This window comes from Macrotis lagotis, chromosome 5 (assembly GCF_037893015.1).
Source record: "Macrotis lagotis isolate mMagLag1 chromosome 5, bilby.v1.9.chrom.fasta, whole genome shotgun sequence".
Lineage (NCBI taxonomy): Eukaryota > Metazoa > Chordata > Mammalia > Peramelemorphia > Peramelidae > Macrotis > Macrotis lagotis.
Genome location: NC_133662.1, coordinates 30358912 through 30383322, shown reverse-complemented (window position 1 = coordinate 30383322; position 24411 = coordinate 30358912). Strand labels below are relative to the sequence as shown.

At 34.8% G+C, this 24411-nt stretch overlaps 1 pseudogene; it reads right to left on the bottom strand.

Annotated features, from left to right (window-relative positions):
* Window positions 1-2521: 2521 nt before the first annotated feature.
* On the bottom strand, window positions 2522-23836 carry LOC141489236 (tax1-binding protein 1 homolog; annotated as a pseudogene).
* Window positions 23837-24411: the final 575 nt, after the last annotated feature.

Genomic DNA, 24411 nt, shown 5'->3' with positions numbered 1-24411 from the left:
AGGGAGGCGAGGCATTAAGGAGACTAAGGGTAACTAAGAAAGGTTTCTTGTGGAAAGTAGTTTTAGGTGAGACTTGAATCTAGAAAAGTCAGGAAGCAGAGCAGAAGTGGAAAAGACTTCCAAGCATGGGAGAAAGTCAATAAAAACACTTAGACCCTGAACATGGAGTATTGTGTTCTAGGAAAGGCAAAGAGGCCAGAGTTATTGGGTCAATGTAGGAAGGGACTGGGTTGGGAAAGACATTAAAGACCAACAGGGAATTTTATATTAGATCCTGGAGATGAAGGAAAAATCCTGGAGTTTATTGAATGGCGCAAGGGTGGTAGTGGCAAAGTAAGACTTATGTTAAGTTTGGATTGAAGGAGATAGACTAGAAACAGGAAGATCAATCAATCAAGTATTGCAATAGTCTAGGCATGAGGTAATGAGGGTCTGATTAAATGTGATAGTAGTGTCAACAAGAGAAAAAGGAGCATATTAGAGAAATGCTACAAAAATAGAAGTGACAGAATTGATGACTGGATATGGGAGTTGACAGAGAGTGAGGGCTCAAAGATGATAACTAGGTTATGAGCATGGGGAACTGGGAAGATGGTACTACCCTTGACAATGGTGGAGCAATTAGGAAGAGCTGAGGGCTTGGGAGAAAGTGTAATGAGTTTATTTTTGAAAATATATTGAAATTAAGATATCTGTAAGTCATCCACTTCAAAATGTTTAATAGGCAATATGAGGTAGGATTGAAGGACAGTGAGACTGAAGAAAGGGGAATTAGGAATGTATTACAATAGTCCAGGGTGGTGATCATAAATAATGAGAACCTGGACTAGAATGGTTCCATTGGGAGGAATGCTAATGAAATCATGTACGCAATCCCTTGGTGAGCTAGTTAGCTTTGTTCTCTTCAGCAACAGATGAATATTGGCACAATAGCTTCATTTTTCATACCAAATGTGACATTTAATTAATTTCATTTCCATATCCTTCTTCCAAATAGCATTAGTACAGTGGGAAAAAAAAAAACTATCATCTTTAGGTGTGGAAATTACAGATTCAGTTGGTGATTAAATAAATATGAAAAGGAAATCATCTTCATATCATGTTATTTCCCTCTGAAAACATTTTTCTCCCGATGTTAAAAAAAAGGTTTTGAATTAGATGGTCTTTTAGCTCTTTTTCTAGGTTATCTCAAGCTTTTGCTTTAACAAATGACTAGGGGAAAAGTTTCTTGAAAAACCAAATCTCTTAAAAAGGCAGTCTGACATATGTGTGTTTGAGTGGCCCTGAAATACTGTATGTCAGACTGCACTATGTTGGATTGAAAAATCTAAAAGCATGACTGAGATGTACATGGTTGACATAGCTGTTTTAGCTTAGAGGAGCTACCACTTTATCTTTCTTCAAATATTGCTTTGATCACAGACTGTGGTACAGAAACTTCACTGTCTACTACATGGATCAAAGATGAATTGAGCTAAGCTGAAACTGTGACAGAAATAAATGGGGTCTCAGGACCCCAAGTAGAGTGAACTCTTGTTATTCCTCTACTGATTCTCACAATGAATCTCCAACAGTCTTTTAACCAGAAATATTCTCCCCAGGGGTCAGCAATCCTGGCCCACCTCTCTGGTCTTACACATCATCAAAGTGTTGACTTCTGTTTAAAGTATTGTAAAGTAAAATAGTCTTATGGAAAGACCTCTGGATTGGAGAGATCTAGGAGTGGGAGTCACATAACTACTCCCAAGTTATTGTTCTTGAGCAAGTGACTAAAATTCTCTGTACTTTAGTTGCCCTAACTAAAAGTGAAATAGAAAAAAATCAAATAGTCTGGGATGTGGGAGGAAGTCTTGCACTTGGAGTAAGTGAATATTGGTTTAAATCTTTGTTCTACCACTTTCTACTTGTATGTTGTTGCTGGTCTGTCAAATCTGATACTATATTGCACCATTTAGGGTTTTCTTGACAAAAGATACTGGTGTTGTTTGCCATTTTTTTCTCTTTGCCATTTTACAGATGATGAAACTGAGATAATCAGGATTAAATGACTTGCCCAGAGGTACCCAACCAGTAAATGTCTGAGGTCAGATTTGAACTCAAGAAGATGAGGTTTCTTGACTTTAGTCCCTGAACTGCTCCACTTCACTGCTCCACCCAATTGCCCTTGGGTAAATTATTTAACCTCACTGGGGGCCTCAGTTTCTTCAACTACAAAAAAGGTTAAACTGGATCATTTCCAAGATCCTTCCTATGCAACATATATGATTTTTTCAATCTTCTTTTTCTTCTTTTAAAATATTTTCATTCTGGACTTAGCAAGCAGCAAACAGTGGACATGTCCAAAAAGTAGACATTATGCATTTCTATTATGTACCACTTTCTTTTCTTTTTATGTTTTTAATTCAACTTCTGTTTTCCAGACTGTGCTGTTGCCTCTCCTTCTCTCTAGACTTCCTTCTATTCTCTTCACAGCACTTGACAATTGACTGTATATTTTACAGGATGTAATGAGTAAATGGGTTCATGTTTCAAATTCAAAATGAAATTCAAGTTTCAAAATTAAGCTACTATATACAGCTAAGTGTTTCAGCATGTTCTTCAAAGTTTGATTGTGATTGGGAGGAAATATTAAGTCCTAGAGGGATACTGTTTTCTGAGCATCAAAAGTGGAATCAAAGCAAAAACTCTCCTATGAGCATGTAAAAGCTGCCTTGGAGGAGCAGTAAGGACATTCTTAACATCATCATTGCTGGCTTCAGAGTCTTCTACACCATCATGTTGACTAAGGTTTCAGGCAGGCTGATACAGATGGCATTATCTTCCAATTCCCAAGAAAACACTCTTTAAGGTGGCTTTTGGATTTCATTTGGGTGAAAAGCACCATTTGCTCTGTTTCTTATGTCCTGTGTTGTACATAGGTTTCTGAACTGTAGAACTGGTTTCCTATTTGACTCCAAAAAATCAGGACCATTTTTCTCTTTGATGGCAATTCTCACATGGAATTTCATTATTCCATGACTCTTTGTAGATGATTTTCAAATCTATTTTAAAATTTCTTCTGCTCCTTCTTCCTGGGGAAGTTTTCCAAATGTGAGGATAGACTATTTATTTCTTATTTTCTCTGAACTAATTGATATTTATATTGGTCCTCTGCTTCAGTAAACTTAGATTTTCATTGCTAATTTTCACTTATTCCTCTTCTAGTTCAATTTTGCTAGTTCATCAGCATAACTGCTACATTTTGTCCTATCATCTAATAAAAGCTGTTTGCATTTCTTTTAATTTTGTTTTTTCAATAATTTCTTTGGGCATTTTATAAACTTTTCCCTTTATCACATCTTAGAAATTATCTTAGAAGTGGCAAGTCCAACTATAGCAGCTGATATTTTGATATCAACAGGGGAGTAAGACATTGTCTCCATGTTGTTTGAGGAATCTATCACTTTCTGTTGTTTCCCAGTTTTAGCCTGCTCTCAGAGCAAGCTAAATTGTTTCTGAAATCTCTGACACTCCTCGAATTTTTCTCTGTAATTGTTCACAGTTACCTGCAGAAGAAGTTGTAGGTCTTCCATACCTCTGTGTAGGTCCTGCTCAACTGTATTTTTTTTTGCCTGTTGCTTTTTCATAATCTTGACTCCCAGTTTGGCCACAGAATCCCCTAGATTTTTTTTTGACTTACTTATTTTCTAGTCTGGAAGTATGGAGAACACTCATATTCTGATCCCTAACATTGACTTCATCACTCAGCTCTTTGACCAGTAACCTGCCTTTTATAGTTTCCTTTGTAATTGCTCTTTGTAGCACAGTTTCAAGATCTTCCTCAAGCAGGAGAATAATTCAAGTTGCTTCACTTTGTTTTTTGTTAAGCTTCTTATTTCCTATATGCAGATTTTATGATGCTTTTTAAAGATCCTTTTTGCTGCATTTGCAGCTGGTGTCTTTTTCTTCAAGTTTCTTTTCTAGTCTTTACACTTGTTATCTAAGCTACAAACCCCTTTTTAGAATTTTTTTTTGCAAGGCAGTGGGGTTAAGCAACTTGCCTAAGATCACACAGCTAGGTAATTATTAAGTGTCTGAGGTCAGATTTAACTCAGATCCTCCTGACTTCAGGAGCAGTGCTCTATCTACTGTGCCACCTAGCTGCCCACTTTTTAGAAATTTTAATGGATTTTCTTTCATGGTTTTTCAATTTTAAAATCAAGAAGACCAGTTTTTGTAGTTATCACTAGCATGTCAAAACTCCCTTCATCTTCCATAGTTAGTAGTTCCTCAGTTGGCGAAAATACTCTAAGTTAGAATTGTGTACTTGCTCCACAGATCTCACCCTTATGGATAACCTAACAGAGTGATTAAACTTCCTAGTCATCATTTAGAAGGTAATGCTTTGGAAAGGACAATAAACCATTAACTGTTGATCTTTAAACATAATATTCAATCACTGAGATACATAAAAATGTATAATAATCTCTCACCAATTTAAAACCAGTCTTTTGGGATAGATTATATATTATAGATGAATATAATGAATTAGGTGTAATGACATTCAAGGGGAGCTTTGGGAAGATAACTCTTGGCCATATTTTTAAAGATGTGCTTGACAATGAGACTTCTTGAAAGGATGTCATATATATTTTTTTTTGTTTTGTTTTTTCTTTAGGTTTTTGCTAGGCAATGGGGTTAAGTGGCTTGCCCAAGGCCACACAGCTAGGTAATTATTAAGTGTCTGAGACCGGAATTGAACCCAGGTACTCCTGACTCCAGGGCTGGTGCTTTATCTACTGCACCACCTAGCCGCCCCTACTGTGCCACCTAGCCTCCCCAAGGATGTCATATTTTAATGACTGTGGATCCCCAGTAAATCCCTGATGAAGGTTTGGCAGGATCAGTGAGGTCTCCTGCCCAGAGCCATCAACAATTGTTGAGTGCCTTCTGCCACAGGCAGACTAAACAAGAGAAACCATCTCTTGAACCCCCTGCTCTTTCCTTCCTTTCTTTTCCTTTCTTTTTTAAAAAATCATTTATTTATTCCTAAATTCTTTGCCATCAAACTTTCCTCCATATCAATGTACACTGCTCTCTTTTTTCTTAGCTGTGAATTCTCCTTGACTTCTACATGTAATTTGACTCTATTACCTATCTCCTCCATAAAATGTTTTTTCGCCCCTCACCTATAAAAAAATTGCACACTCCTTAAATCTCTGATAATACTTTGTATTATTTATGTCACCTGACAGTTTTATTCCCTTGCTCCCCCCATAAATTCTCATTACCTATTGAACAAAATACAAATTTTTAAACTTGTTATGTAATGGCATTTATATAGCACTTTAAGGCTTATTTGTATTTTACATATATTGTCTCATTTCATCCTTATCAAAATCTGTGAAATTGTAGCCAACATTTGCAAAAGATGAACCTGAGACACGGAGGGATAATTTGACCTACTTATATTCATCTAGTCTGTAAATGGTAGATTTTAGGCCATAACTTTCCTGATTCCATGACCAATGAACTTTCTACTTTGCCATACTGCTTTCCAGTTAAGTTTATTCATAGCATGTATCATAATAATCTAAAGTTTTCCTTCTTATCACCTGCAATTTCTCTTAATGTCTCCCATATGCCAAACTAGAGTATTCACCTTTCCCTGAATGTGCCTTATTCTTTCTGACTGCTATGATTTATTATACTTTCCCCCTACATGGAATACTTTCTTCCACTTTCTTAACCTCATTAAAATGATTAAAATTTTAAAATCCTATTAAATCCTACATATCCTTCATGATCAATTCAAACTCCACCTTTTCCAAATATTCTTTTATCATCAAAACTGAAAATTTCTACCATTTGACCACCTCTAGCAATTTGTATCACTTCCATCATTTAGTCTGTCAGTTAATAAACATTTATTAAATTACTATTTATTTATCAGGTCCAGGGGATACAAAGAAAGGTAAAAAGAGTCCTTGCTTTTAAGGAGCTCACAATCTAGTGGAATAATAAAAAGCAAAATGAGAAGAACCAAAAGAACAGCGATAGTGTTTTAAGAATTACTTTGAGTGAATAAGTCATTTTGACTACTATAAATTCCTAGATAATTTACAAAGAACATATAAAGATAGGCACCCTCTGCATCCAGAGAAAGAATTGATAAAAGAAGTATGTTACTATTAGACCCAAATTTGTGTCTAATAGTAACCATCTCTAGGTTAGGAAAGGAAAAAAGGGAAAATATTATATATGTATATATATATATATATATATATATATATATAAATATATATAAATTCATTATAAATGGAATAGTAATTAGTACATAATAGATTTTCAGTTTCATGTACAATCATTTTTTATCATGCTACATTATGAAAATATTGTTTTTCCCATAAATTCAGCATTAAAATAAAATTTGTAATACAAGAAATACAACTAAAAGCAATCTAATGGGGAATCTGGGTATGGGAACAAGATGAAACCCTGTAGCCTGATTGATGGACAATGATGAGATGGCTACCCTGAGAGCCCTTAATTGGAAGAAATGGGAAGAGGATTTCAGTGTTCATCCTCCACCTTTTCTAATCAGAGAGAAGGAGGGGCCTCTAAAATAGGGGATACTAAGGAAGTGAGTCTCAGATTAAATATGTTACTTTAGAAAGATGAGTTTCTGGAGATTGTGATGAAGTCCAGGGGAGTAGCCAGGTAGGAAAGGATGATATTTATGTACATGTGCTATTTTTTCCTAATATATATTGTCAACTGTCAAATATATACTTTGCCCCTTTTAAAGGTCAAAATTATGTATATCATATATTTTTCTACCTGTCATAGTACCAGTGCATCTATTACATGTTTAATGAGTATTGGTTGAATGAATGAATTAATGAATCTTGCTGTACTTTTTTGTACTTTATTTCATTTGTGTAAAGAATTACTTGTGAGGACATTCTCTCCAATATTGAGGTGCATCTACTCTGCAATTAATCTTAGAGAGCTGTCTGTCTTTCTATAGCTTTGAGAGATAAAATGATTTGCCCAAGATCATACAGCCAATATGCTGAAAGTAAGACTCAGATATATTACTTTGGTAGTTTGAGATTCAAGCCTGGGTATTTGCACAAAATTTTCCTCTTCCAAATCCTTTACAACTCTTTTCCTCATGTAAACCCAGAACCTTGAATAAAGCTGGGGTGAACTTCAGTGCCCAAATTTTATATATGACTGCATGTTGCTTCTCTTGTTAGAGTCAACTTTAATAAGCAATAATGAGATTTATATTCATGAAGATTCACCTGCTTAGAATTATGGAAAAAATCACAGAATTCATAGCTGGGAGAGACTTTTGAAATTTTCTTTTTCAGATGTTCTCTTGCTATTTCTGAGGATACTGAGGCAAGTGTCTAAATTACTGGCAACAAATTGCATTCTATTTTCTAACATAGTCAGCTCTTTTAATATTTAATGAATGGTTTGGTTTTGATTCTGATAAACAGAATTCCATGTCTACATGTACCAATTATATTTAAAAAGTAGAATGAAAATTTATTCTGAGATGACAAACATAAGGACTACCATTCTCAGGATGTTCCTTGCACAGCTGACAATGAAGATGGATGTTAAGTTTTCCTTCATTCCCCAACATCTGAGCACCTGTAGCTCTGTAATAGTCAAAGTGCCTTTCTATTTTAGGATTTACATTAATTGTATTTTTCCAATGCAACTGCCAGTGCACTGACAGAAAATGTTGCAGACTAGTGTGTCTTTCTTGCCTACTCAGCTAAATTAAAATCTACTGTCTAATTTCTGAACTCTGTTAGACACTGGGTGCAGCAGTAACACAGTCTCAGGAAGAGAAGTAAGATGAGATAGTTTCTGAAGACTGACAAAAAAAACTGGTCCATTATTCAGTCTAAGGAAAATTCATTAAGGAAGAGTACATATGAATTAGATTCCCTCCTAATGTTCAAAAAATATTATTTGTGTCTTCCTCTGAAAATAAGGGCATGATAAATATGAAATTTATTTTCTCATTATTATTTAAATTTAAAATACCCTAGTCCATCAGCTTTTTCATCCTGATGTATTTTCATTTTTAGTATATTAAATTATGAATATGTTTTTCTCTCAAATTTTTCTACACCTGTAAGCATCATTTACCTACTAATTTATTCAAAACATTCACTCATTCAATAGGCTGATTTTTCTTTCTGTTGGCTTCATTTGGCTACCAGCTATATCATTTCCAACCAGGGTTACTGGGTCTGAGCCTGTATGAAACCATTGACTAAACAGTGTTTTTAAGTACATACATATACAAACATGCATATTCATATACACACATATATATATATGCACACACATATATGTGTGTGTTCCTCATCCACTTGACAGCAATAAATCATATCTTAAGGTAAAGAAATTAGTGTTAAAGTTGGACACATATTTTCAATTGTTTATCTTTTTCTGAGCTCTGAAGTAAATTTTGGAAACAAGGAAGGAAGGAAGGTAGGAAGAAAAGAAAGAAGTAATGGAAAAGGATTCACTTAGTACCTACTGTGAATCAGGCCCTGGGCTAAATATTTTGCAAATATTATCTCATTTGGTCCTCACATATAGGAGATAGGTGTTATTGTTATCTTCATTTTTATAAAATGCTACAGATGACTACAAAAACTTGGGTATTTAACCTTAAACATCTTATTGACAAAGTCATCAATTGTCCTTATCTTTACAAATTTGTCCCAGGGTTTGTCATATTTTCAGTCAGTTCCAATCAATATCCACTTAATTAAGAAGTACAACAGACAGAACTGAAAAACAAAAGTCAAACTGTCTTAGGCTCTTCAGGCGACTCCAAGTCCCTAGGATAGGCACCAGACTTGAACCTTCACTCTTCAACAAACTCTTTTCAGGGAGCTCCAAAGCCAAGGGGTGGCACTATAAATCCTTGTAGACAGGTAAAACCTACACAGAGAGTAGGAGAGTTGACTATTTATTGATTCCTATGAATCCTTTGCTTTGAATTTTCTGTGGTGCATATCCTATTTATATCCTATATACATATTGTTACCTTGAAAACTTGCACTACCATAACAGCAAAAATCCTTTTCCAAAAATAAACATTCTGATTTTCTTAGGCGGGGGCGGGGCTTTGGGGATGATAGGGAGGAGACATTGGATGAGGAAGCATAATGAAACAAATTCTGATGTTTTCAAGGTAAGCCCAGGGTTGAGATTTGAGTCAAAATGTGATTTATGAGAATTTCTCCATTTGTACCCCAGGTTGAATTCAATCTGTATAAATCCAAAACTTTGGATTCTGGGTCATGAATTACATTTTTCTTTTTCTGTTTTAATCCCAATCTATGTTTTTCCTCAATATGGAGAATGCTCAGTGAGGAAACTTTTTCTATAGCTACATATCATCTCCATCTCTATGTAAACATATATAACCTATTTAGACTTAGATAATTGTCTGGGTGTGCTGAGAGATTAGTGATTTGTCAATGATCATATGGTTATTATATGTATCAGAGACAGAACTTGAAGTTTGATTTTATTTATTTAATTATTTTATTAAATAATCTATTTTAAGTAAAAATTATAACTATAGAAATAAATAAATTACATTTTAACTCATTTCTAAAACATTCTTAGATTAGAACAAGAATATGGTCAAATTAAAAAAATATTTGTTAGAGAATTTCCATCCAGTTTAGGCATTTATTAAATTTAGATTTTTAAATGTTGACTAGGTACATGTGTACCTATCTGTACACATAGGTATCTGCAAGCCCCAAACTTAGGTCCTAGTCTTGACTTAGGCACTTGATTTAGTAGCCTTGGGTTTTTTCAGTTTCTAAATATATAACTAAAACTTCTTAGAGTAATAATTTCCAGACATTCCAGACCTGCTTTGTAAATGATTCTTTCTCATTATGATTCCATTTTACTTTCTCAAAGTTTAATTTACAAGTAATGTGATTTGTTATGAAGACATAAGGTAAATCTTAGAAAAGACAACTAGCATTGTTTCAAAATTTTGGGGGGATGTGTTAGAGAACTTTAGTAAGGTATTAGGCAAAATTGTTGCATCAATTTTATTTAGCATTATGGTCTATCTTTATTTCTCTAATAGACTCTTTCATACTTTTGATTGGGGCACACTTGTAGTTCAAAGGAAAAATAACTAGGTCAGAAGTCTAGCCAATCTGAAAAGAATTCTGCTTGCTGTTTGACCTTGGGAAAGTTATTGCATGATTTGTCACAAGCTGAATCGAAATAATACCTATACTAATCTACCTTATAGAGTAACTGAGGAAAGTACTCTATATCCCCAAAGAACTAAATGACTAAAATACATTATGTTTTTCATTGCTACTTTCCCCATCTGGTTCTGATATATTGTAGATTGGCAAAGGAAATGAAATATACATTTTGGGGGTTTTGCAGAAGCTGCATATGACCTGTGAAGCCCAACAGACAATATAAAAACATTTAGAAACCAAGAAATGTATAAAATATTTTCATAAAATTCTATAAAATCAAGAAAAAAAGAGTAGTAAATCTGGAAAGCCAGAAGGCTTCTCTGCTATGAAGGAAGGACTAACATTTTTTATGCAGATTTTCTAGAACTTGGAAAGACCTTGTTGTCATGCCACTAACCCCTGCATGGAAGGATAATTGATACTTAAATACTAAAATAACTATAAGATATTTGTCAAAGGGTAGCAAAATTGACATTTCACTCTCTAATATACTTTTTTTTTAGGTTTTTGCAAGGCAAACGGGGTTAAGTGGCTTGCCCAAGGCCACACAGCTAGGTAATTATTAAGTGTCTGAGACTGGATTTGAACCCAGGTACTCCTGACTCCAGGGCCGGTGCTTTATCCACTACGCCACCTAGCCGCCCCTCTAATATACTTTTAAATAATATTTTATGCTTTAAAATTTTTTATGGCAATGGGATTAAGTGACCTGCCCAAGGTCATACAGCTAGTCAATTATTAAGCGTCTGAAGTCCGATTTGAACCCAGGTCCTCCTGACTCCAGGGCTGGGACTCTATTCACTGTACCACCTAGCTGCTCCTATTTAATGCTTTTAACATTATTATTATTTGCTTTAGCAGCTCATTGAATTTAACAACAAACATTTATTAAGGAACTCCTGTGTACTGAGATTTATGCTAGGTACTGAGGGAGAGACAAAATTTGTTAGCAGGTATAAAGTCTTTCTTTTTAAAGGGAATGAAATAAATGTAGTGAAGAAGAAAAGCAATATTACATGAGTAAATCCATGAGTTTTTTCTTTTCTTTGCCCTTGAAGAGATTCCTGGTCCACCATTCCATTCTATTCCATCCTTGCAGCCACAACATAGAAAGTGCCCAATGTAGGAGCTCTTGGTGGGACAGGAGACTTCAGTTCCTTTGTTTGCTACTCTTGTCATTGCTACTGAGTCTCTTTATGTCAGAAGTAAATCTAGGACAGAGAACAGTGTTATCTGAGACCTGCAGTGGAGATTCAACCAAGATTTTGAAGATGTGACAGACCAGCAACCAGAGGCAGAAACAGTGAGACTAGACTCTGACAGCTGCATCTAAACCTGTGTAACTGAGCAACTGGGTGACCAATTCCCAGCATTAGCAGGTCCTCTCACTTTCTTCATTTGCTTGCTCAGCTGATTGCCATGGGCTCCTAATAGGTAGTTTCTTTCTTTATCTGTACCTCCCCCCATCTCCTGACTAGAATGAATTTTTAGAGGGATTCATTCATCTTGTTATGGATGAGATAGAAAGCAGATTTTTTAGATAAGAGGGTCATGCCAAAATGAGATTTTCTTAATAATAATATTTAAGAGCATTTTTACTTTTTTTTCCAAATTGAAGCTAGTTCCATATTGAATTAGGGACATCAAATAAATACTTGTTTTTTCTGACAGCTCTGGAAGGTAAATGGAGTAGTCAGACATATGCCCTCGAATGAGCACTGTGTATACTTTAGCTACTGGAAAAGCCCAAGGAAGGGTCAACTAGATGATTTTTCATGAAACCACTGAGCTGACAACGAAGGTATCACCTTGCAGTCAAAGTATATTATATACTCCTTAGCTGATAAATGTCTTAGTTAAATAATAGAGTAATAGGTTTTTTTGGATTTTTTTTAGTAAGTGGTCAAAAATAGGATAATGAGTCAGTTATATGTATCTATTGTTGTGGAAGAATCTCAAGTGTTATCTGAAACAATGACCAAGAATAAACCTATGCAGCATCAATGTCACATAAATAAGCTCTAATACCCTTTAGTCAAGGTATATGATTCATATAAAAATGACCATATTACATAATAGATGGCATGCTCAATCAGGATAACAAGATAGCTACATTGTGCTGGCAATGTGACCTAAGAAATGGTCAGGAAAACCTGTGTTTGAGTCCTTCTTCTGACCCATACTTGATAATTGAACCTAGACAAATCTTGATATCCCAGACAAATCTCTAGAATTATAAACAGAAAAATATTTGCCAATTTGTATTGGTAGGGGGAATTTTCTTACTGGTAGCTCCCTAAACCAGTGAAATCACAGGTCTAAATCTCCTTGCGCCTTTTCCCTTCCCCCCAAGAAAGATATTTTCAGAAAGTATAAAGTGTATATTAGGATGATATGCTTAGGAGTCAAGACATAATTATGTTTCCTATAAGACTATGAAATAAATAACACTTTTCAGTTAAACTCCACAAGCTTAAACATCTATTATATGCCAGGCAATATCTTAATTTTAAGTGTAAAAACATCTAATAACTTTGAAAGGTAATAGAGCATATACATGTGAGTTGCAATCACTGGCTTAGATAAGGGTACTAGGTTTTATAGGCATAGAACTTTGGTTCTAGTCCAGTCTCTGACTTAAAGTGAGAGAGCCTAGAAGGGAAGAGTATGCACGCTATCTTTTCTCCCTTGCTTTAGTATACATTTCTGTAAGAATCTCATGTTGTTCCCATTTCGGTGCTTAGGAAAGGTGTTACCCTTGAACACATAGTCCTCTTGAACAATATATGGTTCTCTTTACTTTTTTCTTCTGCTGTATACAATTTTTCAACTCAAACTTCACAGTAGGGTAGTCTTGCAGAGAAATAATCTTCATAGTAACAGTTTTGAATAAAAAGTTTGAGCAATCTGACATATCAAACCAAAAAAGTCTATATTCTACAACATATGATATCTTGACATTGATTAGGAGAAGAGATTCACCACCCCTATGGAGGTCGGGAGATAGACTAATCTGGTGAAAATCATATCATTAGATATTAAAGTTATGTTGCTTCAGTCTGGGATCAGCTCTATGGAAGTTCTGATTTCCATGGATACTAGGTAATTCACATATGGGATATTGAATGTCTATGATGCAATGATGGAAACTTAATTTATTATTTCTTGTTATTTACATTGTTATAGGATTACAGATTTAGAGCTGGAAGGAACATTGAGAGCCATCTTGCTGAGAAAACTGAAGTCCAGAGATTTTACGCAACTTGTTCAAGGTCATATAGGGGTTAATAACATAGAATTTGGATGTAAATTAAGCATCATTTCTAATGCCTCTCATAAAGACTACTTGATATTTGCCAGTTGTTTTAGATTACAAATTGGTATCATTCTGCTGAACCATTCAATAGAGAGGTTTTCCTAAAGTTGATAGGGGCTATGACCCAGAGAAGCGAGATACCCTTCAAAGAAACCTAATCTTTATTTTTTTTTTTTTTTGCCATCACCAGCTCTTTACATAAGTAAAGTGAGGAGGAAATAGGAAGAGTGAAGTTTGAATAAGTAATCTGGAGAGAAGTGAACCTTCTCAGAATGTGCTCAGATCTAAGAGGAATTAAGATCATTAGAAAAACACTAGACTCTTTTGCTTCCTTAACCTTCCACTTCAGCATTGGGGAGAGAGAGAGGTTATGGGTCATGCAAAAGTAGGAGGTATATATTTTTTAACTCAGACTATTCTGGATAGGGGTGGCCCTAGGAAAACATTTGCCTTTAAATCTTCTGCAGCATGCTAAAGTGGGAAGCGAACTGGATTTTAGAGTGAGGGATGTACTTATATTTACTTTGTAGACTTGAGCAGGTCTCTTAGCCTTAGTTTCTTTATTTAAATGAAGAGATTGTACCAGCTAATCTCTAATGGCCATTCTAGTTCTAAATCCTCTAATTCACCTAGACTTTTGCTGTGCCTCTACTTCCTTTAAGATATTCAATGGGATCATTCTTTCTAACTTCTCTTCATTTGAAACCACAGTTCAACATAGTCTGCTAAATTCATTCACACAAAGATATAAGTAACTGATAAACCTAATCCTTTTTCAGAGACATTTTATATTTTAACCAGGAGATAATCTCTTAAGTCAGAGTAGCTGCAATAGTTAGAATTAATATGATTCTTTAAGGTTGACAAATATTTCAAAAAATGATATTATTTGATCCTTACAACTCTGGCAAGTAGGCATTATCATTATCCTCATTTTATAGAAGAAATAGAGGTTAATCAAAAGTTAAACACTTGTCAGGGAAACTAGTAAATGAGGTAAAATTTGAACTCTGATCTTTAAGACTGAATCTATAACTGTGCTGCCTGGCAAAAAGTATATCAGGATGTGATTGGTGATGATGGTGATGATGATGATGACAAAAGTTTGTTGTTCAGTTGTTTTTAGTTATTTTTGACTCATTGTGACCCCATTTGGAGTTTTCTTTGCAAAGATAATAGAATGATTTGCCATGTCCTTTTATAGCTCATTTTACATATGAGGAAAATGAGGCAAATAAAGTTAGGTGATTTGTTCAGGGCCATTCACCTAGTAAGTGTCTGAGGCCAAATTTGAGTTCAGGAAGTTGAGTTCAGGTATGGCACTCTATTTACTGTTAGAATTGTCTAATATTAAACCAGGAAGGATGGGAATTCAGGGAAGCCTGGAAGGATTTGCATGAATTGAGGCTGAGGGAGATGAGCAGAGCCAGAAGAACATTGTACACCCTAACAACAACATGGAGGTCATAGTCAACCTTAATGGACTTGCTCAATCCATCAATGCAACAATCAGGCACAATTTTGGGGTATCTGTGATGGAGAACACAATCTGTGTCCAGAGAAAGAATTGTGGAGTTGAACAAAGACCAAAGACTATTACATTTAATTAAAAAAACCCATTATCTCATTATGTAATTTTGATATGTCTTATATTTTATTTTTCTTTCTTAAGGATATGATTTCTCTCTCATCATATTCAACTTAGATCAGTGTATACCATAGAAACAATGTAAAGACTAACAGACTGCCTTCTGTGGGGGGGTGAGGGAAGCAAGATTAGGGGAAAAATTGCAAAACTCAAAATAAATAAAATGTTTTTTTTAAAAAAAGAATTTCTAATATTATTGTCTTGATCAGGGTAACTAGATTGTTTAGTGATTTCCATTCATGACGTTCTCTTCTTGACCTCATTTGGAGTTTTCTTGTCAAAGACACTGGAGTGATTTGCTATTTCCTTTCCCACTCATTTTACAGATGAGGAAACTGAAACAAACAGGATTAAGTGACTTGCCCAAAGACACACAGGTAGCAGTGTCTGAATCTGGATTTGAACTCAGGACAAGGAGTCTTCCTGTCTCTAGGTCTGTCATTTTTTCCATTGTGCCACCTACATTCCATTGATGATGGATGATTTATTGATGTGAATGATGAGAGCTTATTTTTTGGGGGAAGAGTTTTTTCATCTTAGGTAAGTAAATTCCATTCCATTCCATTCATTTAATTCAATATGGTCTACTTTATTCAAGCCTGGGAAAACACAGGAAAAGGACATGATTAGTCTATCAATAACTGTATTTTAAGTGCCACTATATGGTGCACTATGCTAGATGTTGAAGAAACAGACAAATAATGAAACAATCTCTGTTTTAAGATGTGTAACTTCTTGGGAAAGATGATATATACATATAAAACTATGCATAGAATTTATATAAAAAATAAATTAGGTATTAAATAAAAGGTAATCAGGGTTTGTAGGAACTAACAATTGGAGGAGTCAGGAAAGACTTGATGGATGATGGTTCTGGACCTTCATCTTAAAGGAAGTGAGAGATTTTGTGAGGCAGAGGTGAAAAGAGATACCATTGCAGGGATAAGGGATAGCTGCTTTAATTGGTGCTATTGGTTTTGGTCTATGGTTTCTTTCTACAAAATGTAATTTTCTTACTTATCCCTTTTTATTTTTTAATGTTTGCTTTTACTTTGTCAGATAGTATAACAACTTTTTAAAATTCACTTGATGCATAATAAATTTTTTCCTATCTTAATTTTTTTGTGCATCTTTATTTTTAATATGTTTCCTGTAAGTAACAGATTGTAGACTTTTGTTTTCTATCCAATCTGCCATCTTTTCCATTTTATTGGATTATTTAATTCCTTCACATTAAAAGTTATGAGAGTTAGGCTTATGCATCTATATATTTTTCCTATTTGCCTCTAATATTGTTTTTTTCAAATTATGATTTTCCCCCTTTTCTGCTGTAAACTCAGTTTCTTAATTACCATAGCTTAATTTTTTAAAAAATTCCCTCAGATCACATCCAGTGCAAGGGTCCTGTCTCCCTTCACAGAATGTTTAGTCATAGGATCATTTATCAGTGCAACACCCTCCTGCCATTAAAGCAAGACTATTTTTGTCTCTAACCTCTTTTCAATTGTTTTCTCCTCCCTTTGTAGATTCATTTCTTCTTGAGACTACAGGTATCACCTTCCCCTTGTGGCTAGCCTCTAGTATGATCTGGGCCTTTCACATATTTCCCCATATCCCTTTTCTAACTTCATCCTTTTATGTGCCCTACTATCTGATAATGTAATTTCCCCATCAAAAATTGATTCACCTGTATGCAGGGTATCTCTAAGTCCTGCCTAAAATGTCTCAGAATTGCTTCTTTTTTCTTGCTTCATCATTTTCTCTTTTGTGTAACTTTAGAAATAATTTTTTTACTTGTCGGTCTCTTATTTGTACCTCAACTTTCACACTCTTACTGTTGCTGTCTTTGTTGCATTCATTCACCACTCCTGCATTTTCTTTTCTTTTTTTTTGGACTGGGTTATATGAGAAGCAAATAACCCCTTCAGATATAGTTTTCCTTCTAAGAATACTTCAATCATCTCTACTATTATAATCTTTTTTGTCCATTTATAGATAATTTAGATTTACAAGGTAGGTCATTCCAGTGCCACATTCTGAGCTCTCTTGTTCTTCAAAATATATTATTCCATCCCTCCTGGATTTTCTACTGGGGGCAGTATAGTCTTGTGTTTTTTGAATGTCTTTTACTTTTTATTTGAGGGTTCCCCTCAGATTAATTAAAGATCTTTCTGAATTGAATTATCATATTTAAAAATTGTTTTTTCCTTCTGGAAGCAATCTATGAATCTTTCAATTTTTATTTCATTTTTCTGTTTTCAGAAATACTGGTCAATTTTTTTTATTATTTCTTGCATTATGGAGTTTAGGTTTTTCATGTTTCTGTAATCTTCTGGAAGGTATATAATTCTTCTTTTGTCTCTGAGGTAACCTAAGTCTGTCTTTAAAAACAGTACGTTTTACTTGCATAGTGAGCATATTTTCCTTTAGTATTATTGGGTTTTGTTTGTTTTTCTTTTAGATTGTTATTTATATAAATTTGTATTCCCAATCTATTGTGTTCTCTCTCTCTCTCTCTCTCTCTCTCTCTCTCTCTCTCTCTCTCTCTCTCTCTCTCTCTGTCTGTCTGTGTCTGACGAGACTAGGTCTTGACCACAAGTAATTGGGGGGACTTAATTGGTTTCAGTTGGATGCTGAACTTTCTCCCAGTTTCTTAGAATGCTGCACACCCCTGTAACCACCCTCTCCCCGGGTGTACTGTGTCCTGATCTTCTGTCCTCCCTCTGTTTCTAAGTTCTTTGGTCTAGTATTCGCAGTTTAGAATAGCTTCACATTGGTGCTATGGTTGAATTTTGTGATTTGGATCTGCAGGACTTTAGAAGGAGGGGAAGTCTGTGGGACTGAGTTCTATTTCAAGCCCTGTTGTGTTCTGACCCTTTCCTTCAGTTCTTCCACTCTTTTCTCTGAGAGCTTTTGAAGAACAGACCACTGTCTGCCTAGGTGCTTGATTTTTTTTTTTTTTTTGTGGTCTTAACAAGCTTCTGTAGCCTGGAGTGATTCCACAGCAATAGGTCTCTATACCAGTCCAAACAAAGTTAGACTAAAGCTAGTATTTCCATGGAGAGAGAGAAAAGGAATCTGGGAGTGTAGTTGGTTTTATAGCAAATCCACTTTTCAGGTTCTTCAGTTCTGTTGAGTCCTTGGGGCAGCTAGCTCAGGCTTTCTAGTGATAGCATGGAAAGTGAAAGGGGTGATTAGTGAGTGCAAGGTAGATATCAGTTAATTTTTTTTGTTTTTTACCTTTTTTTGGATTCCAGGTGACACTGGAGATGAATGAAATTGTTTTATCTTTAGCACATAGCTTCTATTTTAGAGAGGCTTGAGGAGTTGTATCAGAGAGAAAATGTGAAGTCCTCCATCTTACTAGTAACATGACCTATCAAAGATTTTGAAGGCTATACAGAGAAGTTTTTATTTCACCCTAAATGCAAGAAAGAATCTCTGAAGTAGATTGAGTAAGGAATGACCTGATCAGATCTGTTTAAGAAAAATAACTTTGATAGTCCTGCAAATGATAGATTGAAATAAGGAGAGACTTGAGACAGGAAGAACAATTAGGAGGCCAATGCAATAGTCCAGGCAAGAGGTATGTAGTAAGATAACAGCTGTGTGAGTATTTATTTGTGAGAGATATTTTAGAGATAAAGATGGAAAGATTTAGCAATACCTGGATAGAAGTCTCTGCTGTCAAAAAGTTCCAGTTAAATAGCAAAGGATGAGACATATACAATGAATTAAGTCACAGAGAAGAATGCACTAGGGGCAAAGGGAAGAATCAAGTAAGATATGAGGAATTTGAGGAGAGACATTACTTTCAGTTGAGGAGAACTGGGAAAATATGGCTTATTCTTCAAATCATGAAGCAAGTCCCTGGATATCTTCCAAGGCAGTCTGACCTTGTGTATAAGTTGGGTTGGTAAGAAGAGAAAGTTCATACTAGCTTTTGTTTGTGATTAAAAAGGAACACTAATGTGAGTGATTATCTAGGTTGGCCTAAAACAGAACTACAATGGATAAAAATCTTGATGACTGACTTGGTAATATTAAGGAGTTAGTAATTATTTAACTTAATATGAGTGCAGCTATTTCTTCTTTAGAGCTTCTTAATCAGGGGTCCCTGAACTTGTTTCTAAAATACTTTAATAATGGAATATTAGCATAATTATGTTATTCTATGCATTTTATTTTGTGACTTTGAAAATTAATCTGAGTAGGGTACATAGGTTTAATTACACTACCAAAAGTTTAAGAAAAGTGTAAGAAGCTTTGTTCTTCAGAAACTTGTGTAAAGGTAACACAATGGATAGAATTCTGGATCTGGTATACATAAGCTTTAAGTTCAGATTCAACTTCAGGTACTCCCCAACTGTGTGACCCTAGGTAGGCCTCTTAATTTCTCTTAGGCTCAATTTCCTCATTTATAAAAATGAAGATAATAGAGCATACTTTCCAGGATTGTTGTAAGGGGCAAATGTGATAGTAATTGTAAAATACTTTGTAAACAGAGTTCTAGAGAAATGTTAAATTATTATTATTATTAATATTATTATTGCTATTATTATTATTATTATTATTACTTGGTTACTGAATGGAAAAAAGCTCTTCATACTGCATTCTGTGAAACAGCCACCAGATGGTAATCCAAGCTAGAGCTATGGGCCTCAAGCCTTCTTAAGTCAAATTTAAATATGTGAGAAATGAACTGGATTCCCCTTTTCTCAGTTTTTGTGATCTATTCATTTAGAATACAATATCAAATGTAAAGATCATCATACAATATTTTATAAATTTATAAAAACTTTCTCAATCCCCATTCCCATTAATATTCTTGCCTCTTTCTCCCCCCAAATTCCCAAGACTCAAAGAAGTCTTTTCTCTACTTTATAGGTTAGATTATAATTATGTAATAGAATAAGGAAAAACTATAATGAAATTATATGAAATTTCTACTTCTCATTTTGTCAGGAGATAACTTATGTCAAGAAACAGTCTGCAAAATAGAATTATTGGGTATCCTCTGCCTCAAAATCGATGTCACAAGGAAAGAAAATGGTACATGCAAACTCTCTGTGTGATAGAATAGGGAGATTCTCAAAGACAATGGTTACTTCTTGGTTAACCACCAGGTATATTTTGCTGTCTGCTAGTTAGAGATTCCTTTGGATGTGATAGCTCTCTTTACTCACAGCACATTGTTTATTCTTGTTCTGTGGGACTCAACAGATTCTATTTGTGACTATGCCTCATTCCTCTTACTTCTATACTGATAGCACCTAATACTAGTTATATATATATATATATATATATATATATATATATATATATATATATATATATATAATATGCTAGTCATTCATTTCAGCCACTTCCAACTATGTGACTCCATTTGGATTTTTTTTTTTGGTAAAAATACTAAAGTGGTTTGCCATTTTCTTCTCCAGCTCATTTTACAGAGAAGGAAATTGAGGCAAATGACTTAAGTGATTTATTTGGGGCCACACAGATAGTGTCTGAGGCCAGGTTTAAACTGAAGAAGATGAGTCTTCCTGACTTCAGCCTGTTACTCTATCCAACTCACTAACTAGATGCTCCAAGTAGGTATTTAAATTATGGATGTAGCATTCAAAAATCAAACTTTTAAAAGAAAGAAATTGTTGAGGTAGCATTGTTTAGTGAATTGAAATAGTCATGACTGTTATAGATACCAACTGTGTTGCACTGCGTAGGTCACTTAATTTCTTTGTGACCCAGGTATTTAACACTTTAAAATACAGATTGCTGATCTGCATTGGTGGAAGCTTTTTTCAGCAGATACTGCCCTCTCTAGTGAAGTCCCCGATGTAGTCCAAAAATTCAATGAAGCCTACTTCTGCCCAAATTCCTCCAGATCTCGAACAGGTGATGGTGATTGAATGCATTTTAACCTGACGACTCACTCAATAATTTTTTCTCTGACTTTTAAATTCTTGAATTTATTTCTTCTAATACGGCTCTAGAGGTCTCTCTAAGCTCAGAATTTACTAGCATTTCCCTGTATGCACATTTGATATAATTTTCAGTTTAGGAGATCCAAGCAAGGAAATCCTCTTTATAGCCTCAGGGTGGGCTATACTAAGTTAATAACAGGCCTCTCATATGTGTCTGGGGGTTGCAGAGAGGTAATATGAAGGGGGAAATCTATTGGTAATAAAGTTGAATTGTAAGAATTGTTCAAGAGATGCACTGTCTGTAAAACCAAGGGGAATTATTCATTAACACTGATGCTGATATGTTATCTCTGCTTTCAGATTAGTATAGAATTCTTTTCAGGCAGCCCATTTGCAAATTCATGAACTAATTTATCATTTCCTCTACCTCTCTAACCCAAAAAAGCATAAATATGTCAAAAGTCTCACCTGTCTTTAAGATTTCTTACTTGAACTGGGTATTTTATGCCCATAAAAACACAACATTTTAATTTAGGGAATTTCTCAACCTTTCCTTCCTCCAACGCTCTGAAAAATATAAATAAAGTAGAATTGATCCTATTTCTTTGTAGGTTTCTTCTGATTCCTTTTCTGGGTATTTATTAATTATGTGGATATCATTTGAATGTAAGCTCCTTGAAGATTGTCATTTAATGGGCTGTTGTGACAGCCCCAGTAGGATATTTATAAATTCTTTTCACAGATTTAATCACATGTGCATGCATCTATAAGATTTTTTGACTCCATTATGTGTTTGATTTTGCAATTTTTAAGTTACTATGGCTGCAAATATTTATCACCTCTTGATTAACCTTCTGAAAAGGAGACTTTCTGACTCAGAGAAGACAATTCATAGAAAATAGACTGCTGGCTTCATCATCTAAGCCAGGGATGTCCAAAATACAGCCCATGGCCCACCAGAAGTGCGATTCTATGCAACCCATCTGTAGGTTTTAATTTTCATGAGTGAAAAAATAAAATAATAATTTTGATAGAATTCATATTCAATTTTTAAAAATTCAATCACTAATAAATCTCATTGATGTTAATTTTCTTTGGTGTTTTTAAGTAGGGAACATATTAGATGGAATTTTCATTTTATCTATGAGATGCATTCCATCTGTAGCATGCAGACTAGTCAGTATGCACCTACCTTTATACTGTTATGTTGTCACTTTGCTTTGTGTTTGTTTTTGTGCTTCATGCCTTCTCCTGTCCTATTGATGATGCGCATTCCCCCATTTTCTAAGTAGTCATGAGGCAACCTTTTTATTATTATATTAGTGTACTGTATTTTTTATTCTTAGTATGGCCTTTGAATAATTATTTTATTTTATTGGGGCTCCAAGATCACCTAAGGTTGGACAGCACAGATCTAAGCATTTCTATCCTGGTCAGGATCTGTCAGGACTCTGACACCCTGCTAATATAACTTTTAAGAATCATGTCTCCTTAATGCTCCAATATGGCTTTAGGAAGGGCTTTATTAATATAATAGATTAAACACATGACAAAACTTACGTTTTTTGAAGGGTTATCCTAATGTAACTTGAAGGGAGAAAAAAATAGATAACTTTAGTTTCCTGAAGGGAAACTTTAATTTTTCCAGGAGGAGTGGGAAGTTTGGACCAGAGGTCTCTTTGCCCTCTTCAGAGATAGGGCTAGAATTATATCTCTCTCTACTCCATTTCCCAAAAAAATAATGGTTCCAAATTAATGTACAGAGTGAAAAGCAACAAAAACCATTTATTCAAATCATAGCAAAACTGAAATCAGAGAAGGTATACATAAGATAATATATATAAGATAAAACAGTGTAAAGGAGCTTTCCTTTTGAGTGTGAGATAACAACTCAGTTTAACCAAGAGAGAATCCTGAATTTTGAATAAGGGGAAACTCTCTGCAGTCTCTAGTGTCACAGTCTGGGGACAGGGATATGATGGAAACTCCCAGATCCTTCAATATGTTCCCCAAATCTCTTCCTTTAGCACCCTGAAGTGAGGTTAGCCTCTTTCATGTTCCCTCTGAGGTTGGAATCCAGAAATGTCCAAAGCAACTTGGAGCTTGAAAATATTGAAGAAGTCTACTGCTGAAACTTTCCTGCTCTCACTAACTCTACCCAATCTCTTGCTCAGGTAAGGAAATTCATCTCCACCCACAGGGAGAGAGTCCAGTACTTAAAGGTTTTGAGACAGAACTTAGTTGCACTTAGATGTAGAATGTTGTTTGGCCATTAAGAACCAAGGGACTCAGTATCAAAAGAAAATCAAATATATTTTGCAATAATTTCCAAATGGGTCTTTCTGCTTCTGTTTTAATCTCTCTTAAGCTATCCTTCATTCAAGGGCAGATTTGAACTCAATTCCTCCTGACTTCAGGGCAAGTGCTCTATCCACTGCACCACCTAGCTGCCCCATTCCTCTATTTAAAATCTTTCATTGGCTACCTATTGCTAACTGAGCATAGCTCAAACTAACAGGAGTCATGGATATCTGGAGTCTGGAGTCAGGAAGATCTGAACTCAATCCAACCACAGAACTTTGTATCTGTTTGACCCTGGTTAAGTCACTTATCTTCTCTGTGCCTCAGTTTCCTTAACTATCAAGTGAGGATACTAATAGCACTTACCTCCCATGGTCATTGTGTGGATCCAATGGCATAATATTTGAAAAGGGTTTAGCATATTGCCAGACACCTAGTAGATATTTATTAACTACTTGTTATCTTCCCTTTCTGGCATTCAAGGTCTTCTATAATCTCTTTCCATCCTGATTTTCAAGCTTGTCTCATGCTATTACCCTTCAGTTATATGTTTCAGATAACTGGACTACTTCTTAATATTCTCTCATTTATTATTTGCATTTCCCCACCTCTTTTCATTATACCTAAAATGTCATTTTTCTTCTTAATTTTTGAATTTTGTTATAATCCTTTAAAGTCAAAGTCAAATGTTCCCTTCTCCATAAAGACTTCCTTGATCCCCTGAATCAGCATTTCATTTGACCTCAATAAGTATTTTTGTTGCATTTTAAATTCATTTATCAGATATTATGTTGCATTATAACTAATGGGAAATCAGATCAGGAAGGGAGAATGTCTGTACCTATATTTTTATCAGTTTAAGAAACTCATGGTGAAGATTTTTTTTTCTCTTGTTCCCTTCTCCCTGTACTGAGAAAAAGGGAAAAACCATATTGTAACAAATATGCATAGTCA